We start from the raw sequence: 23254 nt of genomic DNA, 5'->3' as shown, positions 1-23254 counted from the left end.
TCCACGCCGAAAAACCTGCTCAGTCTTGAATTGCTCAGACCTTAAATTGAATCAGGCTAAGCCTGGCACACGAGGACGAGGAATTTGCCCTACTTAGGGCGTCCGCCCATAGCCCCTCCTCGATCTCTTCCCCCAGCTCGTCTTCCCATTTTCCCTTCAGCTCCTCTATCATCGCCTCCCCCTCGTTCCTCATCTCCCGGTATATTTCGGACACTTTGCCCTCTCCGACCCATACCCCAGAAATCACTCTGTCTTGGATCCCCTGCGTCGGGAGCTGCGGAAATTCCCTCATCTGTTGCCTCGCAAATGCCCTCACTTGCATATACCGGAAGGCGTTCCCCGGGGGCAACTTATATTTTTCTTCTAGCGCTCCCAGACTTGCAAACGTCCCGTCTATAAACAGGTCTCTCAGCTTCCTAATTCCTGCTCGTTGCCAACACTGGAACCCCCCATCCATCCTCCCTGGGACAAACCCACACCGAGGCACCCATCACTCCCCTGTGTCGCCTCCACTGCCCCCAGATCCTCAAAGTTGCCACCACCACTGGGTTTGTGGTGTACCTTTTCGGGGAAAACGGCAGCGGCGCCGTCACCAGCGCTTTTAGGCTCGTTCCCTTACAGGACGCCATCTCCAGTTTCCTCCACGCTGCTCCCTCTTCCTCCCTCATCCACTTACAGACCATCGACACATTGGCGGCCCAATAGTAGTCGCTCAAACTCGGCAGCGCCAGTCCCCCTCTGTCCCTACTGCGCTGCAGGAACCCCCTCTTTACTCTTGGGGTCTTTCCTGCCCACACAAAGCTCGTAATGCTCCTGTCTATTTTTTTTTAAAAAGGCCTTTGTGATCAGAATGGGGAGGCACAACGACTTCCGGGTGCGGCGATGACTAGCTAAGTCGCACGTTTCGGCACCTCCCGTTTCAACGGACTTTTGGGCTCTTATCGGGAGCCCCAACGGAAATTTTCAAAGGCTAAACCCAGTGTGAGGCGACATAGGAAGGAGTCCCCCCGGGTGTGGATGGAAAGAAGTGATAGTAGTGGCCAGATTGTGGAGGATCCTCTGGAGCAGTGGCAGAGAAGGGAAGGGAGAAGCAAGATGGCGGCTGAGGGAGCCCAGTTGGTATGGGGCTTGGAATAGCAGGAGTTCCTCCGGCGATGTGTGGAGGAGCTCAAGGAGGAGGTGCTGGCGCCGATGCTGCAGGCGATTGAGGGGCTGAAGGAGACGCAAAAGACCCAAGAGATGGAGCTCCGTGGAGTGAAGGCAAAAGCTGCCGAAAATGAGGACGAGATACAGGGCTTGGTGGTGAAGACGGAGACACACGAGGCGCTACACAAGAGGTGTATGGAGAGATTGGAAGCCCCGGAAAATAGCTCGAGGAGGAAGAACTTAAGGATTTGGGGTCTTCCCGAAGGGGCAGAGGGAGCGGACGTTGGGGCGTACGTGAGCGTGATGCTCCATACCTTAATGGGAGCTGAGGCCCCGACGGGACCCCTGGAAGTGGAGGGAGCGTACCGGGTCCTCGTGAGAAGACCAAAGGCAGGGGAAACACCGCGAGCAATAGTGGTGAGATTCCACCGCTACAAGGACAGGGAGATGGTCCTGAGATGGGCTAAGACGACACGGAGCAGCAGATGGGAGAACGCGGTGATACACGTCTACCAAGATTGGAGTGCGGAGGTGGCGAGAAGGAGGGCGAGTTTCAATCGGGCCAAGGCGGTGCTCCACAGGAAGAAAGTGAAATTCGGAATGTTGCAGCCGGCAAGACTGTGGGTTACACACCAGGGCAAACACCACTACTTCGAGACGGCAGAGAAGGCGTGGCCATTCATTCAAGAGGAGAAGTTGGACTAGATTTGGGAAAGGATGTTTGGAATGAAGTAGCGAGGTGGTGGCAAGAAATTGTAAATCAGATGGGGGAATTTTTTCCCCTCAAAGGAGGGGGACACGAAGAAATGTGGGCGCCGGTGGGGAAGGGGATGGGGAAGGAGAGAGGGAGCTGCGCCATTAGGGGCGGGGCCGAGAGGGAAGCGCGGGCTCTGTTCCCACGACATGGAAATTGTGGCGGGAAAAGGGGGCGTAGGAACGAGGGGGCCTCACACGCAGGGATGCTAAGGATAAACGGGGGAAGCCGAGGTCAGCCAGAGTTTGCTGACTCCGGGAAGCAATATGGGGGGTGCAATCAAGCTAGAGCGGGATCGAGCGGGGGGGGGGGGGGGGGGGGGATTAACTGGGTTGCTGCTGATAAGGGGAAGGGGGAGCTGTTACAGATTGGGATGGTCGGGACGGGAGGGTGCTGTCTGGGGGACAAGCGGTTGCGTGGGAACCGGGTGAGGAGCTGGTTTAAAAAAGGGGATGGCTAGTCGACGAGGGGGGGGGGTAAAGAGCCCCCCAACCCGGTTGATCACGTGGAACGTGAGAGGTTGAATGGGCCGATTAAGAGGGCAAGGGTATTTGCGCACCTAAAGAAGCTAAAGGCAGACATGGTTATGCTTCAGGAGACGCACCTGAAACTGGCGGATAAGGTCAGATTAAGAAAAGGATGGGTGGGACAGGTATTCCACTCGGGCTTGGATGCGAAAAATAGAGGGGTGGCAATACTGGTGGGGAAACGGGTATCGTTTGAGGCGAAGACCATAGTGGCGGACAGTGGGGGTAGGTACGTGATGGTGAGTGGCAGATTGCAAGGTGAAGCGGTGGTGCTGGTGAACGTATGTGCCCCGAACTGGGATGATGCGAACTTTATGAAGCGTATGTTGGGGCGCATCCCGGACCTGGAGATGGGAAAGTTGGTAATGGGGGGGGGGGGGGGGGGGGGGGGGGGAACTTCAACACGGTGCTGGACCAGTCCAGATCTAGGACCGGGAGGAGGCCGGCAGCGGCCAAGGTGCTTAAGGGCTTTATGGAGCAGATGGGAGGAGTGGATCCCTGGAGATTTACTAGACCGAGGAATAAAGAGTTTTCCTTCTTCTCCCACGTCCATAGAGTGTACTCCCGGATAGATTTCTTTGTCCTGGGAAGGGCGCTGATCCCGAAGGTGGCAGGAGCGGAGTACTCGGCTATAGCCATTTCAGATCATGCCCCACATTGGGTAGATCTGGAACTAGGGGAGGAAAAGGAGCAACGCCCACTTTGGAGATTGGACATGGGACTGTTGGCGGACGAGGGGGTATGTGGAAGGGTGAGGGGATGTACTGAAAGATACCTAGAGGTCAATGATGACGGAGAGGTCCAGGTGGGAGGCGTCTGGGAGGCGCTGAAGGCGGGCAGGGTGCAGGCGGTTAAAATGGTGGTCCACCCGAGGTTTCTTTTTGTGTTTCAGTGCCTCCCCATACTGATTACAAAGACCTTTTTTAACAAGTACGAAGTCGTACAACACCAGGTTAAAGTCCAACAGGTTTGTTTCGATGTTCACCTGAGGAAGGAGCAGCGCTCCGAAAGCCAGTGATATCGAAACAAACCTGTTGGACTTTAACCTGGTGTTGTAAGACTTCGTACTGTGCTCACCCCAGTCCAACGCCGGCATCTCCACATCATTTTTTAAGAAGGTGGACAGGAGCATCATGAGCTTTGTGTGGGCCGGAAAGAACCCAAGGGTAAAGAGGGGGTTCCTGCAGCGCAGTAGAGATAGAGGGGGATTGGCACTGCCGAGTCTGAGTGACTATTATTGGGCCGCTAACGTGTCTATGATATGTAAGTGGATGAGGGAAGAAGAAGGAGCGGCGTGGAAAAGGATGGAGATGGCATCCTGTAGGGGAACTAGCTTAAAAGCACTGGCAACGGCGCCGCTACCGTTCTCCCCGAAAAGGTACACCACAAACCCAGTGGTGGTGGCGACTCTGAAGATTTGGGGGCAGTGGAGATGACATAGGGGAGTGACGGGGGCCTGTGTGGTCCCCAATAAGGAACAACCACAGGTTCGTCCCGGGAAGGATAGACGGGGGATTTCAATCTTGACAGCGAGCAGGAATTGCGCAACTGAAGGACTTGTTCTTGGACGGGACGTTCGCGAGTCTGGGAGCACTGACAGAAAAATACGGGTTGCCACCTGGGAATGCATTTCGTTATATGCAAGTGAGGGCATTTGTGAGGCAACAGATGAGGGAATTTCCGCAGCTCCCGGCGCAAGGGATCCAGGACAGAGTGATTTCGGGGGCATGGGTGGGTGATGGTAAGGTGTCCGATATATACAGGGAAATGAGAGACGAGGGGGAGATGATGATAGAGGAACTGAAAGGAAAATGGGAGGAGGAGCTGGGAGAAGAGATTGAGGAAGGGCTGTGGGCAGATGCCCCAAGTAGGGTAAATTCCTCGTCCTCGTGTGCCAGGCTCAGCCTGATCCAATTCAAGGTACTACACAGGGCACATATGACGGGAGCAAGATTGAGCAGGTTTTCTGGGGTGGAGGATAGGTGCGGGAGGTGCGCGGGAAGCCCTGCAAACCACACCCACATGTTTTGGTCATGTCCGGTATTGCACGGGTTCTGGGTGGGTGTGGCAAAAGTGATTTCAAAGGTGGTGGGGGTCCGGGTCGAACCAAACTGGGGGTTGGCTATATTCGGGGTTGCAGATGAGCCGGGAGTGCAGGAGGCGAGAGAGGCCGATGTTCTGGCCTTTGCATCCCTAGTAGCCCGGCGAAGGATTCTACTTATGTGGAAAGAAGCTAAACCCCTGGGCGTGGAGGCCTGGATAAACAATATGGCAGGGTTTCTAAAATTGGAGCGGATAAAGTACACACTATGAGGTTCGGCTCAGGGGTTCACCAGGCGGTGGCTGGGTGGGGCAGACGGTACCAGTCATGCTACGGGGCGAGGCTAGGGGAGGACGAGGTTTACGGAGACGAAGACGGTTACCTATCCAGGGGGACGGTAGGCCATGGTCAGCGGTGCCCTAGAATGGGCTCCGATGGTGCTGGTGAATGTGTATGCTCCCAACTGGAACGTCACAGAATTGAGGAAAAAAGACCATGGCGGAAATCCCCGACATCGACACACACCGATTGATTATGTGGGTCGACTTCAACTGCGTACAGGACCCACTGACCGTTCGATCAAACCCCAGAACGGGGAAAAGACAGGCATGGCTAATGAGTTGGAAATATTCATGGAGCAGTTGGGGGCGGTAGACCCATGGAGGTTCCTACACCCTGGAGAACAGGAGTTCTCGTTCTTTTCGCAGGTGCACCCGTATCAACTTCTTTGCAGTGGAGAAATCAGTACTTCCAGGAATCATAGGAGTGGAATATTCCACGATCGTCATCTCTGACCACGCTCTTGAGAGCAGCACGGTGGTGCAGTGGGTTAGCCGTGATGCCTCATGGCGCCAAGGTCCCAGGTTCGATGCCGGCTCTGGGTCACTGTCCGTGTGGAGTTTGCACATTCTCCCCGTGCTTGCGTGGGTTTCGCCCCTACAATCCAAAGCTGTGCAGGGTAGGTGGATTGGCCACGCTAAATTGCCCCTTATTTGGAAAATGGATTAGGTACTCTAAATTTTTATTTTTTTTTTAAATTGTTTTTTTAAATCTCTGGCCACGCTCCACATTACATAGATGTGAGGTTGAAGACGGGCCGTGCCCAGCGCCGCACATGGAGGCTGGACACGGACCTCCGGGACGACGAGGCCTTCTGCCAGAAAATCGCAGGCCATAGACGATTACGTTAGTAACAACCAGAACGGGAGGTTTCACCCTCCACGTTCTGGAAGACACTGAAGGCCATGATCAGAGGAGAGATCGTAGCTTACAAGGCATGCAGAGATAGGGAAGAGAGGGCGGCCAGGCAGCAGCTGGTTGGCTCCATTCTGGAGGTCGACAGAAAGTACTCCAAAGCCCCGGACCGTAGAGCTGCTGGTGGAGAGGAAAAGTCTGCAAATGGTCTTTAACCTGCAATTCACCAGGAAAGCAGTGCACCAACTCCGTCAGACACGGGGGAACCTTCTATGAAATCGAGGACATGGCTGGCCGCCTACTGGCTCACCAGCTGAGAAAGCAGGCAGCCTCGAGGGAAATAGCACAGGTAAAGGACAGCAGAGGCAGACTGGTAGCAGAACCAAATGAGGTCAATCAGGCATTCGAGACCTTCTACCGAGGTCTGTACACCTCCGAGCCCCCCGACTGGGACGTGGGGATGAAACAGTTCGACGGACTGGAACTATCAGTTGTGGGGGAAGACAGACGGAGTGGGGGCAGGGTGCTGGAAGCACCAATAGGTCTGAGAGAAATAATGGAGAGCATCAGCTCCGTACAGGTGGGGAAGGCGCCGGGACCTAACAGTTTCCCGGTGAACTTCCATAAACAATTCGCACCAACCTGGCCCCACACCTGAAGGACATGCTCGCGGACTCACTGACAAGGGCACTTTGCCTCCTATGCTAGCGCAGGCCACAATCTCATTGATACCCAAAAAGGATAAAGACCCGATGGAATGCGGATCATATAGACCCATTTCACTGCTGAATGAAGACACGAAAATACTCGCAACGATCTTGGCCAAAAGGTTGGAAAGCAGCGTATCAGACGTGGTTGAGGAACAAACGGGCTTAATCAAGGGCAGGCAACTCACTGCGAACATCAGGCGGCTGCTGAATGTAATAATGACACCCCCCGGGGAGAGAACGCCAGAAGTGATCGTCTCCCTGGATGCAGAAAAGGCCTTTGACAGAGTCATATGGAAGTACCTCCTTGAGGTACTGGAACGGCTTGGGCTAGGAGCGGGATTCACTAGGAGCGAGACTCCTGTACAATGCTCCCAAGGTGAGCGTTCAAACCAACACCACCAGCTCTGAATACCTCTAGCTCCAAAGAGGCACAAGGCATGGATGCCCATTGTCCCCACTCTTTTTCACGTCAGCAATCGAACCCCTGGCGATAGCCCTGCGGGACGCAAAAAGCTGGAAGGGCTTCCAGAGAGGAGACAGAGAGAGTACAGAGTCTCACTCTATGTGGATGACCTGCTCCTGCATGTCTCGAAGCCGCAGGTAGGACTGAGGGCAATCATGCAGATCCTGAAAGAGTTTGAACTTTCTCAGGTTACAAACTCAACCTGGGCAAAAGTGAGGCATTCCCAGTGAACCCAAACGAGGGAGGGGCAGAGCTGGAGGGGCTCCCGTTCAAAACAGCCCAGAACAGATTCCGATACCTGGGGATCCAAACAGCCAGAGACTGGACACAGTTCCACAAGTGAACCTGACCAGCCTGGTGGAGGAAGTCAAAAAGGACCTACAGAGGCGGAGCGCTCTCCCACTCTCCCTGGCGGGGAGAGTGCAGACGATCAAAATGAACCTAGATAGTTTAATCATGGAGTTTGTGTGGGGGGATAAGAACCCGAGAATTCCCAAACCAACACTGCAAAGGAGCAAAATCAAAGGTGGCTTGGCATTACCAAACCTGCAGTCTTATCACTGGGCAACAACGGCGGAAAGAGTGAGGGGATGGGTACAGGAACCCAACTCAGAGTGGGTACAGATGGAGGCCTCCTGCAACGGAACGACTCTCCGGCCCTTGGCTACAGCAGCACTCCCATCCCCCTCGGCAAAATACACATCAAGCCCAGTGGTAGCAGCCACACTGAAATAGTGAGCCCAATTAAGACAGCACTTGATGCTGACGAGGATGTACCCCATGGCTCCCATCTGCAGCAATCACAAATTTCCCCCAGCCATGCCAGACACTACCTTTAGGAAATGGAGATAGGGGGGTGGCACACTGACAGTTAGGGACTTTTACTTAGGGCACAGACTCGGGACACTGGACGAACTGACGGAGGAGTGGGAACTGTCGACAGGACAGGAAATGAGACACCTGCAAAGAAAGCACTTTCTCCGCAAAGAGACAGTAGGGTACCCCAGATCCCCAGCAACGACACTATTAGAGGACCTGATAAGCACAGACAGTAAAGAAGGGGGACGATGTGGGAAAATGCATGGACAGCTGCTGGACAGAGCCTGAACACCACTGGACGAGACCAGATAGAAATGGGAGGACGAACTGGGGACAGAAGCGGGGGGGGGGGAATCTGGAGCGAAGCACTGAGCCGGGCCAACCCCACCTCCTCCTCCGCAAGGCTTAGCCTCATGCAGTTCAAAGTGGTGCACAGAGCACACCCCACCAGAACCCGATTGAGCAGGTTCTTCCAAATGTGAATGGTGCCAGAGCGGCCTGGCCTACCACACCCACATGTTTTCGGCTTGTCCCAAACTTGTTGGGTTCTGGGCAGCCTTCTCCGAGGCTTGTCCAAGATTGTGGGGGCGAGGGTGAAGCCATGCCCAATTGTGGCAATCTTCGGGGTATCAGAGCAGCCAGAGCTACACATGGGGAAGAGGGCCGACGCCCTAGCTTTTGCTTCCCTAATCGCAAGCCAGAGAATCCTGCTCGACAGTGGATCAGCAGCACCACCCACAGCTGCAGACTGACTTACTGACCTTTCGGAATTTCTCCATCTGGAGAAGATTATGTATGCATTCCGAGGGTCGGAGGAAGGCTTCCTAAACACATGGGGGTAGTTTGCTGACCTGTTCCAGAATCTGTTCGAGGCCAGTAGCAACGAAAAGATGGGAAATCGGGAAAGATAGCAAGAAAAAGGAGGGGAAAAAGAAAAATAAAGACGGGGGGAGGGGGGGGGGGGGGAAGAGAGATGGACCATAAGAACGCGCAACCGGGGGGGGGGGGGGGGGGGAAGAGAGAGAAACAGCTGACGAGAATTAAAAGGGACAAGGTGGGAGAGAGAGAGAACAACCCCTGTTAAGTAATGGGTTAATAGACATTCCAATTAGTTGTCTCATTTATGTTAAGTATCCAATAATTGACACTGACATGTAAAGAGGCTTCAGGTGGCCTTTGTGTCAGGTGATGTTCGGGTTTTGTGCAGAGTCTGTTGAAGTAAATTAAAGGTGTTTGTGGAAAAGGAGCAGAACCGTTGACTCTTTATACAACAGCAGCTCCCCCCAATACAAGGGAAACACAGCCGAAGTTGACAGGGGAAGAAAAGAAAGGGGGAAGAAAAGAAAGGTGGAAGAAAAGGGGGGGTGGGAAGGAGGGGGAGAGAAAGGAGGAGGAGAGAAAGGAGGAGGAGAGAAAGGAGGGGGAGAGAAAGGAGGGGGAGAGAAAGGAGGGGGAGAGAAAGGAGGGGGAGAGAAAGGAGGGGGAGAGAAAGGGGGGGTAAAAACCAACCGGGGGGACACAAGGGGGGAACCACACGTCGAGCCAGAGGGCGGTAGAATGCAAATAGGGCAAATTAGGGGAAGGACAAGACAAATCTTTCTGTACAATACAGTAAATAAACACGGCCAAAAATGTACATAACTATTTATAAATTTTGAAAATGGCAACAAACATTTTTTTTTTTTAAAAACATCCTTCCCCATGTCACGTATTCAATTCATTCCATTCCATACCGTCCTTCCCCCACCCCTCCAAAACAATCTGTTCAATCTTCTCAGGTGCTAAAACGTAATTTTTCTCTCCAACACTCAACCCAATGCCCAAACTATTTCTCTCATCCCTCATACAGCATCTTTTCAAAATCACTCAGCTCGTAGAACTGCACATTTCCGGGTTTCATTCTCCATTTTCTGTCCCCTCACTCATAACTTATACTTCATAAATGAAAATACAACACAGCCAGGTTGGAATTCAATTTTCCAGTTGAAGCTGAGCTTCTGTCAATTTGTTCACCAAATACTTTCTTTTCTGGAAAGCTTGGTTCACCCTTTCCTGCAGGCTTAATTTTAATCTCTAACAAAGTTTACAGTGTTCCTCCTGATATTCCACATTGCAGAACTGAAAATGCAGTAGCCTATTTTGTTGCACTGCAGTCAGATTTATATACCAAATAGCCAGTTGCATTTGTGGCAGCCCTCATATTCGAAGCACAGTTTTCTTTTTTAAAAGCTTCCACTTACGATTACAGAACTTCATGTGCATATGAATTATGAATTGTCATTGACAAGAGCTCCAGAAATGTTCATAAAAGCAAATACCAAATTGTAGAAAACCTTCCACTAGCACTTAGCACTTTGGTTCTGCCTTAATGTGACGAGGCTAAGAAAGCATCCAGTCAACTGGATGTACTGTAATCGGGCAAACTCCCAAAACATCTGTTGAAGGTCAAATTTCCACAACATGGGACCAATGAATGTCTTGTTTGTACTAAGTAATATTAAACAAAATTAAATAAAGAACCTTGTTACAAATTTATGGCTAACAGTCGGTCTGAACATTTTACTTCCTTATTAATGTACCTTTTTCTCCAACAAGAAATTTCCTCTGTGATCCTGATCATATGAAATGAAATATCAGCCCAAAAATTTATACAATTTATACAATTTTGAGCTTAATATTTAATTGAGTTAATAAACTGTTCAATTCTAAACAAGCCCTTTGAATTAAAAAGATTGAATGGAATCAGCTCCTATAATTATTCCGATACTCAGCTTTAACACTCTTCCCATCATCCTCACATCCCGCAACAACCACTTACAAAACAAGTAATAAAATCAGTAATCAAGTCATCAATGTTAACTCCTCCCAGAAATGTCCACAATCTACCCACCTCCTTCCATTGCTGCTCCAACAGAATTTGACTGTGTGCAATTTCATCCTGCCCTTGGACTAGAGCTTCAATTCCATATCCATATTCGAAGTTTCACAAAGATAATTTTTTCCACGTTATCCTTATTTCATCCCATCACAGCTGAATCACAATATTCATCATCAGACATTCAACTGTTGAATGCTGTTATTACTGATCAATCAGCGATGTACCACACAAATTCAGCCAAAACTCTGCCACTTGTGTCATTCCACTTCAATTATCAGACATCTCTTCTCTCGGTTTGCAGAAACTCCTCCTGGTTACCTATGCTCTAACTTTTAATTGCAAAATGGGTGGCACGGTGTCACAGTGGTTAGCACTACTGCCTCACAGCGCTAGGGACCTGGGTTCAATTCCAGCCTTGGGTCACTTTCTGTGTGGAGTTTGTATGATCTCCCAGTGTCTGTGTGGATTTCCTCCGGGTGATCTGATTTCCTCCCACAGTCCAAAGATGTGCAGGTGAGGTGGATTGGCCATGCTAAATTGCCCTTTAGTGTCCAAAAGGTTGGGTGGGGTTACTGAGTTACAGGGATAGGGTGGGGAGCTCTTTCGGAGGGTCATTGCAGACTCGATGGGCCTCCTTCTGCACTGTAGTGATTCTATTAAAATCTCTGCCCTTCAATATAAATAACTCCATACCCACACACAGGTCAGAGGTCAGAAGAACTATATCTTTGCAAATACATGACAATCACCTTTTGTAAACTATGTATTCCAATGAAAATATTTCAAATCAACAAAAAGGGGGGTGGAGGTCATTTACAATATTGGGCTTTTGTAAATTATATCTGGTGTGCACCGATTTGACAAAAAAAATCTCCATTCCCATCCCTAAATCTGCAACTTCCTCTTGCCCAACTTCCCAACTCATGATAAAACCCTTCCTCGGCAGTCAGGCATGCTAAGTTTTTATTCCTAAAACTATTGGCCTTGCCCTTTCCCTCCTCACCTTCACAATCTTTCTCACAACCACTTCATATCAAGCCATTTTTGTTCACCACAAAAAACTCTTGCTCAGCATCCATCAATCAATTTTTTGTCTTAATTTTAGAGAACCCAATTATTTTTTCCAATTAAGCGGCAATTTAGCGTGGCCAATCCACCTAACCTGCACATCTTCGGGTTGTGGGGGTGAAACTCACGCAGACACTGGGAGAATGTGCAAACTCCCCACAGAAGCATCCATCAATCAAGACGCATTTTGCAAAACATCACAATTGCTAAATTGGATTATACCCAGTCAAATCATTGCTTTAAAATGAGTATACTGTCCTCTGAAATATTCAAAAACGATAATATGACAATGGAGTCAAATATTTTCAACACTCAGTATGAGATCAAACAGGCGACATTTTTGGGTGATATTTATTCAGATTGGATGTTACTATGTTGGTGATCTTTCCTGAATGAATGGAGCACTCAGTCATAAAAAGGTGCTCCATCTAGTGGCCTGGCTATGAATCAGTGAAACTCTGCAATCCATATCATGAAAAATAAAATTAAGGAGCATTTGGTTCATAACTAGGCCTTTTAAAGGTGAATCAACATCATTGTTAAAATCAGTTATGTCATTAATATTCTGTTGTTCTTCGTAGTTGAAGTTGACCATGACGTCAACTGGAATTCACTAAGTCTGATGTGTTTGAGATGACTAACCTGTCCAACTTGAGATCTGTTCCACGTTGGGACTACATGTATTACTGGTGCCAAAAAAGTGCTCATGGGTCTGGACTTGCAAAACACATTGTTCCTGTTGTACTCTGTTCTGTTCATAGGTGACGCTTTTGCCGAGAAGACTGTGCCAGAAGGAGCAATCCTCTGCGAGACTCTCACGTGTCTCAGGAGCGATGTTGAAACTTTTTGGTGAGACCTTCAAAATCCCCCTGAAGAGTTTATGCTGGCCTCCACATGAATGTTTCTCTTTAATCTGCTCACCATAGAAGAGCTTTATTGGCAAATGCTCATCAGGCATTCTGGCAACACTCCTGTCCATCTTATCAGAGTTCTCTTCAGCAAGAATGGCCTCCTTCTGCACTGTAAATTCTATGATCTATGATCAGGTGAGTGTGGATGCTGGGCATGTCAGTCAGGGAGAGAATTTCAATATTAGGAATGCTGTCTTACCATCTGATCTTGATTAGTCTTTACAAGCAGGTCTTGCTTTCATGCTGCGATGCCTTTGACAATGAAGCAGTAACAGTAAAGAAAATTCGCAATTACTTTTAAAAAAACAATTAGAGATTCTGCGAACATTTTTGTGTTAGAAAGGACTTTTAAGGGTTTATATCACTGTCAAAGGATTAATTGTAATTATCAGATAATGACTACTGGGCCATGTGACCTGGTGACCCTTGATCTGGAAGCAACACCTATAGGAAGGAAATTAAAAGAATGGAGGTTGTGCATCATACATAAAATAAGAGACCGAGAGAACAGAAGAGCTAGCTTATTTCCTGTGGGCGGCAGGCAAGACCTTGAAAGAAAGGGTCTTGAATTCTGCTTGGAAGGACTGTGTGGCAGAAACTGGGACGATACAGCTCGGTGGGCTGTCTACGAGCACAGGTGAGATAAACTTTGTCTATGGGGTAACAGGTACATGTCCTAGTTTGTACCGACCATGGATTTGTCTGTTAATTCATATTGATTCAGATTTGCGTCAAGTTAAACATTTTAAAAGTGAAATCTTACGGTAATTTCTTCATTTGGAGGTTGTTCAATAAATTCGTTATTTTGGTTTCTGGACCCCAGAGGGAATCGTACCACTGCCTGCAGCAAATTGTCCATGTCTCACAAACATACAAGATAGTATATTAATAGTACTTCCTTCAGTACTACAATACTCCTTGGCCTGCATAAAGTCTAATACATTAAGTTGAATCAGTGACACATAAAACTTTAAACGCAATTATAAATTGAATATCACAAATTCTAAACGCAGATGAATATCTTAAATTCTCATTGAGCGAATTGAATAAAAAATAGACAGAGACGCACACAGATACAGCCTCCTAAAATTGGCGGTACAGGCTCTTCAAGTCCCTTCTCATGCTACCACTGCATAGTTTGAAGAGTGTACAAACAACCGTACCAGCCTCCCCGAACAGGCGCCGGAATGTGGTGACTAGGGGCTTTTCACAGTAACTTCATTTGAAGCCTACTAGTGACAATAAGCGATTTTCATTTCATTTCATTTCAAGGTTAACCACCTTTCTTATGGAAAAATCACCAAGGAAGAGGTGAAAGTTATTGCAGACAATTGCTCGGGATCCAAGACTCATGATTTTCGAATATTTTTGAGGACAAAGCTCCATTTGATTATTCTATGTTTCTTCTTTATTAGTTCTGTTTGTTATCAAATATGCAAAAGTACAATCCAACTATCTCTCTCATACGGTTATACAACACATTATTTTCTGTTAGTTTTTGATGTGCTAAATATTATGGGGATAACAGATCCTACTTTAGTGTACATGCAAAGAGAAAAGGGGTTCATTGATTCATCAGCAACACACTATTCAATGTACTTGCCTGCGACAAAATTAAGTTTCTGGTCGTGGAGTGTGGGCTTGTTATGGAAACCAAGTTCTACTTGTATTCAACACAAAAGCTCAAAAAATAATTTCAGAAATAATGAAGAGGTGTGGAAATGTGTTTAAGTCCACACATAATTGTCCAATTTAGCTATGTAATGATGGGGGGGGGGGGGAGAAGAGAGAGAGAGATGGAATTATACAGAGAAATATTGGACTTCAAAGGGCTTTTATATTTTAAAATGGACACAAACCTCAAAGTTGCCTGAGAGTGTAGTTAGCCACTGACAGGAATGACTGTAGGATGTTTCGCCAAAGGACAATGGAACCCCTCTGTGTTTCCAGACAATGTACTTCTAAAAGTATCCAAAGACTGATTGCAGTCTCCAGTAGACAAAGCAACATAATTGCTACCTCATCTAAAAGACCCGAGGTGTAATCATTTCCCCAGACCAACAAGCAGATTCGGAGTGCAGATGGAATGCACAAAGAAGGGTGTTAAAGAGCTGGCTGAGGGCACTGCCCAGAGTCTGCCTGCCTGTATCTGCCCTCCCGGTCTGTCTGCATGTGTGTAATGTAAGGAAAAGCAGTTGGACTCCTTCCACACTAAACGTGTGTGATTGTTATGGGCCAGGGTTTAGAGAACCCCAAAGTGTATCATGGAGTTCACCTGACCCACAACTTTGAATAGATAATGGTATGGGGAGCACACAGCCCACTCTACAGGGGTGGTACAGCAGGAATGGAAAAGTATTTTTTAAAGCAAAACAATGTTTATTCTATGAACTCAAGTTAACCTTTTTAAAACATATAGTGAACATCTTAGCAACCATTAATTCAAATACAACCCCCAAAGAATACAACACTAAATAATCCTTAATAACTTCCCAAACAACATCCAGACAAAGAAACACCTTTCAACAGAAGCACATTAGGTTTACATTCACTACTGAGAACATTTATAATTCTGAATTCACCAAACGATCAAGAGATAGTCTTTTCATGGCAGAGAGATCAACAGTACACCTGCTGTCTGGCTTCAGCTCCAACACTGAAAACGAAACTAAAACACACCCTGCAGCAAACAGCCGAAAATGAAAGTAAGAAATTGACAGACAGCCCAGCTCCACCCACTCTCTGACATCACTGTAGTAATAAACACCCATTTCTTAAAGGTACATTTCTTAAACACCCATTTCTTAAAGGTACTCTCACATGACAATAACACAGTAGCATAAGCAAAAGTACCCCACAAAAGGAAATAATCCATCATTTACAGGAATATCTAAAAACGGTGGATGTCAACCAACCAGCAAAAAGAATTGTAGCTGGAAACCATGAAACACCTGAATCGAAGAATCAGCTACTCACCTGCAGAAGCCAACGATACTGGAATCAATTTGTAATGGCCACACACATCATCATTTGCTCATTGCAAATCAAAGACTGTTCTGTATAACTTATTTATATTTACATACCATTGGATTCAATTCTTACTTCTATTCTGAATTAATGGAGTTTTACCATTTTTCCTAGCCATTTTCATAGTAAATAAACTTACTCTATTTTGACTTCCGGGTGCGGCTATGCAGAGCTAGGTCGCATATTTGTTAGCTCCCACTTGGAACGGACTTTTGGGCTCTTTTGCAGGGCCCCCACGGCATTTGTTTGACATTTCCCGGTGTGGCAAGAGGACTGCAACACTCCCCTGACGGTGTCCCCCAGGAGCGTTGTGTCTTTTGGCTGCCAGGCTCAGCAGAAGCAGTGGAAGATTTGGCTGCAACAGGATAAACAGGGCCCCTTCCAGCATGCAAGCGGGGGAAGGGCAAGCTTAAAGCTGCAAACTGACCTGAGGACCGTTATCAAAAGTGAATTCTAACAGCAGAGGGAACAACTGTGAAAAGATCTCACCAGGGCCACTGAAGAAGCGGGGACGAGGCTTCCGGTGGCGGCCATGGAGGAGTAGGTCACGCATTCGGCAGCTCCCGTCTGGAACAGACTCATAGACCTTTTTCAGGAGTTTCCACGGACATTTTGGGGCAGATTGGTGAAGAGAACACTGCCAAAAGGATTCCCTCTCGAGACTTTTGGGCTCTTTTCAGGGCCCCCAAGGGCACTTTTTCAACGCTTCCTGGTGCGGGAAGGAGTTAATAATAGTTCCCCGTCAGTACATGGCTTTAACTAGGAGCGGGGTGACAAAAAAGGTGGTGGTGGACCAGAAGAAGGGAGGGAAGAAGGCCAAAATGGCGGCGGGCGGAGACCAGGCAGCGTGGACGCAGTGGGCGGAGGAGCAACAGGAGGGTATCCAGCGCTGCCTCAGAGAGATTAAAAAGGACCTGCTAGAGCCGATGAAGGCTTCTATTGATAAGCTGCTGGAGACACAGACGGCCCAGGGGGTGGCAATCCGAGAGGCTCAACAAAAGATCTCTGACAATGAGGACGTGATCTTAGCCCTGGCGGTAAAGGTGGAGGCGCACGAGGCGCTCTACAAGAAATGGCAGGAGCGGTTCGAGGAGATGGAGAATCGGTCGAGGCGGAAGAATCTGCGGATTCTGGGCCTCCCGGAGGGGCTGGAGGGGCCGGACGTGGGGGCCGATGTGGTCACCATGTTAAACTCGCTGATGGGAGCGGGGTCCTTCCAGGGGCCCCTGGAGCTGGAAGGGGCCCATAGAGTGTTGGCGAGGAGGCCCAAGGCTAACGAGCCTCCGCGGGCGGTGCTGGTGCGGTTCCATCGGTTCGTCGATCGGGAGTGCGTGCTCAGGTGGGCCAAGAAGGAGAGGAGCAGCAGGTGGGAGAACGCGGAGGTTCAGATATATCAGGACTGGAGTGCGGAGGTGGCGAAGAGGAGGGCCGGGTACAATCGAGCGAAGGCGGTGCTGCGCAGGAGGGGGGTGAAGTTTGGCATGTTGCAGCTGGCGCGATTGTGGGTTACCTACAAGGACCGGCACCATTATTTTGAGTCTCCGGAGGAGGCGTGGGCTTTTGTTCAGGCCGAGAAGCTGGACACAGACTGAGGGTCGGGATGGGCGATTGGGGACTGCGGTGGATATGTTATGCCTATTTTTGGTTCGGTGGGGGGCCTTTGCATTGTTTTGGGTTTCTTTTTCTCTGTGTTTTTCTCTTTCGGGTTGGGGAGGGTGGATGGGGCGGGTTGGGCACTGTTTTGGGTTGGTGGCGGGGCCTGGTAGGTGGAGAGCGCGGGATTTTTTTCCCGCGCCGAAGACGGGGGGGGGGGGCGGGACCGGGGCGGGGAAGCGAGGATTGTTTCCCGCGCTGAGAACGGAGGGGGAGAGCCTGTGAATGGGGAGCGGGAGAGGAGGTTGTGCCACACAATGGGAGGAGTCGAAGGGGAGGCGGGAGTGGCCGGGGTCAGCAGGAGTCAGCTGACTTGCGGAAGTGCAATGGGGAGAGTAAACCAGCTAGGATGGGTCCTAGCCCGGGGGGGGGGGGGGGGGGGGGGGGGGGGGGGGTCATCGAGTTGCTGCTGCTAAGATCAAGGAGGAGCTGGAGCGAGTGGGGTGGGTCAAGACGGAGGTATGCTGCTGTGGGGAACGGGCCGGGTGTGGGGTGCGGGCGCGTGGCTGGCCGAGGAGGGGTCATGGCTAGTCAGCGGGGGAGGGGGGCGGGTAGCCCCCTAATCCGGCTGATAACCTGGAATTAAGGGGACTGAATGGGCCGGTTAAGCGGGCCCGCGTGTTCGCGCACCTGAAGGGGCTCAAGGCGGATGTGGTTATGCTCCAGGAGACACACCTAAAGGTGGCAGACCAGGTAAGACTGAGGAAAGGGTGGGTAGGTCAGGTGTTTCACTCGGGGCTAGATGCCAAAAATCGAGAGGTGGCGATCTTGGTGGGAAAGAAGGTGTTATTCGAGGTGTCGAGCATTGTGGCAGATAATGGCGGTAGGTACATAATGGTAAGTGGTAAGTTGCAGGGAGAGAGGGTGGTACTGGTCAATGTGTATGCTCCGAACTGGGACGATGCGGGTTTTATGTGGCGTATGTTGGGTCGGATCCCAGACTTGGAAGTGGGGGGACTGATAATGGGGGGTGACTTTAACACGGTGTTGGATCCTGCACTGGATCGCTCCAGGTCTAGGACGGGTAGGAAGCCAGCGGCGGCTAGAGTGTTGAGGGGATTTATGGACCATATGGGAGGGGGTGGACCCTTGGAGATTTGCAAGGCCGGGGGCTAGGGAATTTTCATTCTTCTCACATGTCCATGTCGAATCGACTTCTTCATTTTGAGTAGGGAGCTGATAGCGAGAGTAGAGGATACCGAGTATTCGGCAATAGCCATTTCGGACCACGCCCCGCATTGGGGTGAACTTGGAGATGGGGGAGGAGAGGGACCAGCGCCCGCTGTGGCGCTTGGAGGTGGGGCTGTTGGCGGACGAGGTGAGCAAGGGGGTCCGAGGAAGTATAGAGAAGTACTTGGAGACCAACGACAACGGGGAGGTCCGAGTGGGGATGGTATGGGAGGCACTGAAGGCGGGTGGTGAGGGGAGAGCTGATCTCCATCACGGCCCACAAGGAGCGGAGGGAGCGGGGGGGGGGGAGAGGGAGAGGCTGGTGGGGGAGATGGTGAGGGTAGACAGGAGGTATGCGGAAGAACCTGAGGAAGGATTGTTGAGGAAGAGGCGCAGCCTCCAGGCCGAATTCGACCTGGTGACCACCAGGAAGGCGGAGGTGCAGTGGAGGAAGGCCCAGGGGGCGGTCTACGAGTATGGGGAAAAGGCAAGCCGGATGCTGGCGCATCAGCTTCGGAAGCGGGACGCAGCTAGGGAGATCGGGGGGAGTTAAGGACAGGGGAGCGAGCGTGGTGCGGAGTGGGGTTGGCATCAATGGGGTCTTCAGGGACTTCTACGAGGAACTGTACCGATCCGAGCCCCCACGGGAGGAGGGAGGGATGGGCCGTTTCCTGGACCAATTGAGGTTTCCAAAGGTGGAAGAGGGACTGGTGGCGGGACTGGGAGCCCAGATTGGGCTGGAGGAGCTGATCAAAGGGATAGGAAGCATGCAGGCAGGGAAGGCACCGGGGCCGGACGGTTTCCCGGTCGAGTTCTATAAAAAAAATATATGGACCTGTTGGGCCCGCTGTTAGTTAGGACCTTTAATGAGGCGGGGGGGGGGGGGGGGCTTCTCCCCCCCCCCCCCCCCCCCCCCCCCCCCCCCCCCCGACGGTGTCCCGGGCACTGATCTCCTTGATCCTGAAGCGGGACAAGGATCCCCTGCAATGTGGGTCTTACAGACCGATTTCCTTGCTAAATGTAGATGCCAAGGTGCTGGCGAAGGTCTTAGCCGCTAGGATTGAGGATTGTGTGCCGCAGATCATCCATGAAGACCAGGCGGGGTTTGTGAAGGGGAGACAGTTGAACGCGAATGTGCGGAGGCTTTTGAACGTTATCATGATGCCGGCGAGGGAGGGGGAGGCGGAGATAGTGGTGGCGATGGACGCTGAGGAAGCCTTCGATAGGGTAGAGTGGGGGTACCTGTGGGAGGTGCTGAAGAGGTTCGGGTTTGGGGAGGGGTTTGTCAGGTGGGTTAGGCTGTTGTACGAGGTCCCGATGGCGAGTGTGGCCACAAATAGGAGGAGGTCCGAGTACTTTCGGTTGCACCGAGGGACGAGACAGGGGTGTCTCCTGTCCTCCCTGCTCTTCGCACTGGCGATTGAACCCCTGGCTATGGCACTGAGAGAGTCGAGGAACTGGAGGGGGTTGGTGCGGGGTGGGGAGGAGCATAGGGTGTCGCTTTATGCGGACGACCTGCTGCTGTATGTGGCGGACCCGGTGGGAGGAATGCCAGAGGTAATGAGGATGCTTAGGGAATTCGGGGACTTTTCGGGATACAAGCTCAATATGGGGAAGAGCGAGCTGTTCGTAGTTCAGCTAGGGGACCAGGAGAGGGGGATTGGCGAGCTCCCACTAAAAAGGGCGGAGAGGAGTTTCAGATATTTGGGGGTCCAGGTGGCCAAGAGCTGGGGGGCCCTGCATAGGCTTAACTTTACAAGGCTGGTGGAGCAAATGGAGGAGGAGTTCAAGAGGTGGGACGCGTTGCCGCTGTCCCTGGCGGGTAGGGTGCAGTCAATCAAAATGACGGTGCTCCCAAGGTTTTTGTTCCTGTTCCAGTGCCTCCCCGTGTTTATCCCGAAGGCTTTTTTCAGGCGGGTTAACAGGAGTATAATGGGGTTTGTGTGGGCGCGAGGGACTCCGAGGGTGAGAAGGGTGTTCCTGGAGCGAAGTAGAGATGGGGGGGGCTGGCGCTGCCCAACCTCTGTGGGTACTACTAGGCCGCCAATGCGACAATGGTGTGCAAGTGGGTGATGGAGGGGGAGGGGGCTGCATGGAAGAGGCTGGAGACGGCGTCCTGTGTGGGTATGAGTCTGTGGGCGCTGGCAATGGCACCGCTGCCACTCCCTCCAAGGAGGTATACCACGAGCCCGGTGGTGGTGGCGGCCCTCAAAATCTGGGGGCAGTGGAGGCGGCATAGGGGGGAAGTTAGGGCCTCGGCGTGGACCCCATTACGGGGGAACCACCGGTTCGCCCCAGGAAGAACAGGTGGAGGGTTTTCGGGGGGGGCACAGGGCAGGCATACGAAAGTTGGGGGACCCGTTTGTGGACGGGAAGTTCGCGAGCTTGGGTGAGCTGGAGGAGAAGTATGGGCTCCCCCCGGGGAACAACTTCAGGTACTTACAGGTAAGGGCGTTTGCCAGGTGGCAGGTGGTGGAATTCCCACGGCTACTGCCATACACAGTACAGGACAGGGTGCTCTCGGGGGGGTGGGTGGGAGTGGGGAAGATCTCGGAAACTTACCAGGTGATGCAGGAGGAGGAGGAGGCCTCGGTGGTGGAGTTGAAAGGTAAGTGGGAGGAGGAGTTGGGAGAGGAGATCGAAGCGGGGACGTGGGCAGATGCCCTAGGGAGGGTGAACTCTTCCTCTTCATGCACGAGGCTCAGCCTCATACAGTTTAAGGTGCTGCACAGGGCACACATGACCGGGACAAGGATGAGCAGGTTCTTTGGGGGTGAGGACAGGTGTGTTAGGTGCTCAGGGAGCCCAGCAAATCACACCCATATGTTCTGGGCATGCCCAGCACTGGAGGAATTTTGGAAGGGCGTAGCAAGGACGGTGTCGAGGGTGGTAGGATCCAGGGTCAAACCGGGCTGGGGGCTCGCAATATTTGGGGTGGCAGAGGAGCCGGGAGTGCAGGAGGCGAAACAGGCCGGTATTCTGGCTTTTGCGTCTCTGTAGCCCGGCGAAGGATTCTCCTTCAGTGGAAAGATACGAGGCCCCCAAGCGTGGGATCCTGGATCAGCGATATGGCAGGTTTCATTAAATTGGAGAGGGTGAAATTCGCCTTGAGAGGGTTGGTACAAGGGTTCTTTAGGCGGTGGCAACCGTTCTTAGACTTTCTGGCAGAACGCTAGACATTGGTCAATGGCAGCAGCAGCTCGGGGGGGGGGGGGGGTTTTAAACTTTATTTTTGTTTATGTCATTTACACTGGAAGGGTCTGAAGGGGTGTATACACCTGTTGTCTTAAGTCGGGGTGTTAATGTTAATTTATTATTTAGGTACGGGGGGGGGGGGGGGGGGGGGGGGGAGGTTTGGGGGTTGCTTTTTTAGATTGTGTTTTGTACTTAACCCTATTGGGTTCTTTTTTCTTTCTCATTTTGTTATTGATATTTTATGAAAACCTTTAATAAAAATTATTTAATAAACTTACTCTATTTTAACTAAGAAATTGGATTAAATTGCTAGGGTAGATTGAATCAAGACATGGTGCCAGCCATCCCTCCTCACCTGGGTTTGTAACTATTTGTCTATAACATGAAGAACTTCCCTGGGGCTTCTCATGAAGCCCCTTGACCTTCATACCATTACCATCGCTGAATCCCTCACAATCAACATGCTGGGGTACCACTTGACCAGAAACTGAACTGAACTAACCCTATAAATACTGCAGCGACCAGAGCAGGTCAAAGGCAAGGAATCCTACAGCCAATAACTCACCTCTTGACACCCCAAAGCCTGTCATCTACGAGGCACATTTCAGGAATGTGATGGAATACTCGCTCACCTGCCTGGTTGAGTGCAGCTCCAACAACACTCAAGAAGCTCAACATCACCCAGGAAAAAGCAACCCGCTTGATTGGCACCCCTTCCATAAACATTCACTCCCTCTACCACCAACGCTCAGTGGCAGCAGTGTGTACTAACCACAAGATGCACTGCCAGAACTCACCAAGGTTCCTTCAACAGTACTTACCAAACCCACAACCACTGTCATCTAGAAGAACGAACAGCATAACCACCTGGAGGTTCCCCTCCAAGTCGCTCACCATCCTGACTTGGAAATATATTGCTCCTCCTTCACTGTCACAAGGTCAAAATCCTAGAACTCCTTTCCTAACAACACTATAGGTGTACCTAAACCTCAGGGTTGTAGTGGTTCAAGAAGGCAGTACACCACCACCAACTGAAGCAACCAGGAAAGAGCAATAAAATGCTGGCCCAGCCAGCGACGTCCACATCCCAGAAATGAATTTTTAAAATCAGTAAGAAATGGATGTCAAACAAGATCAAAGAGATTGGTTTTCAGGGGACCTTAAAGGAGGTGCACAAGCCAAAGAGGCAGGTTGATTTAGATCATAGGAAACAGGAGGAAGTGGGCGGCATGGTGGTGCAATGATTAGCACTCCTGCCTCACGGCACCAAGGACCCAGGTTCAATCCCGTCCCCAGGTCACTCTCCATGTGGAGTTTACACATTCTCCCCGTGCCTGTGTGGATCTCAACCCACAACCCAAAAGATGTGCAGGGTAAGGGGATTGGCAATGCTAAATTGTCCCTTATTTGGAAAAAACAAAATTGGGCACTCTACTTTCAAAAAGGAAACAGGACCATTAAACCCCTCAAACTAGCACCGTCAGTCAATATGGTCATGATTGATCTTAGTATAGTCTGAACTCCATTTTCCAGTATGCCCCAAAGTCCTCAACCCCCTTGTAGATCAAGAATTTTTAAGTCAGCCTTGAATACATTCAATGGCTGAGCCTCCACCACTCTTGAGTAGAGAATTCCAAAGATTAATGAGTTATGACAGAAGAAATTCCTCCTTCATCATTATCTTAAAACACCCCTTTA

The 23254-nt window shown here is 50.6% G+C and overlaps 1 protein-coding gene and 1 long non-coding RNA gene across 4 annotated transcripts in view; one reads left to right on the top strand and one right to left on the bottom strand.

Annotated features, from left to right (window-relative positions):
* Positions 1–23254, bottom strand: part of jmjd1cb (jumonji domain containing 1Cb) — a 592917-nt gene that overhangs the window by 474783 nt on the left and 94880 nt on the right. The window lies entirely within an intron of this gene.
* LOC140392400 (uncharacterized) overlaps positions 1–23254 on the top strand; it is a 167348-nt gene that overhangs the window by 53787 nt on the left and 90307 nt on the right. For both annotated transcript variants that reach the window (XR_011935332.1, XR_011935333.1), the window contains exon 2: positions 12362–12646. This is a non-coding gene — a long non-coding RNA (uncharacterized lncRNA). The remainder of the gene's footprint in view (positions 1–12361; positions 12647–23254) is intronic.

This window comes from Scyliorhinus torazame, chromosome 16 (assembly GCF_047496885.1).
Source record: "Scyliorhinus torazame isolate Kashiwa2021f chromosome 16, sScyTor2.1, whole genome shotgun sequence".
Classification (NCBI taxonomy): domain Eukaryota; kingdom Metazoa; phylum Chordata; class Chondrichthyes; order Carcharhiniformes; family Scyliorhinidae; genus Scyliorhinus; species Scyliorhinus torazame.
The sequence above is the reverse complement of the archived record's forward strand: the minus strand, read 5'-3'. Positions and strand labels throughout refer to the sequence as shown.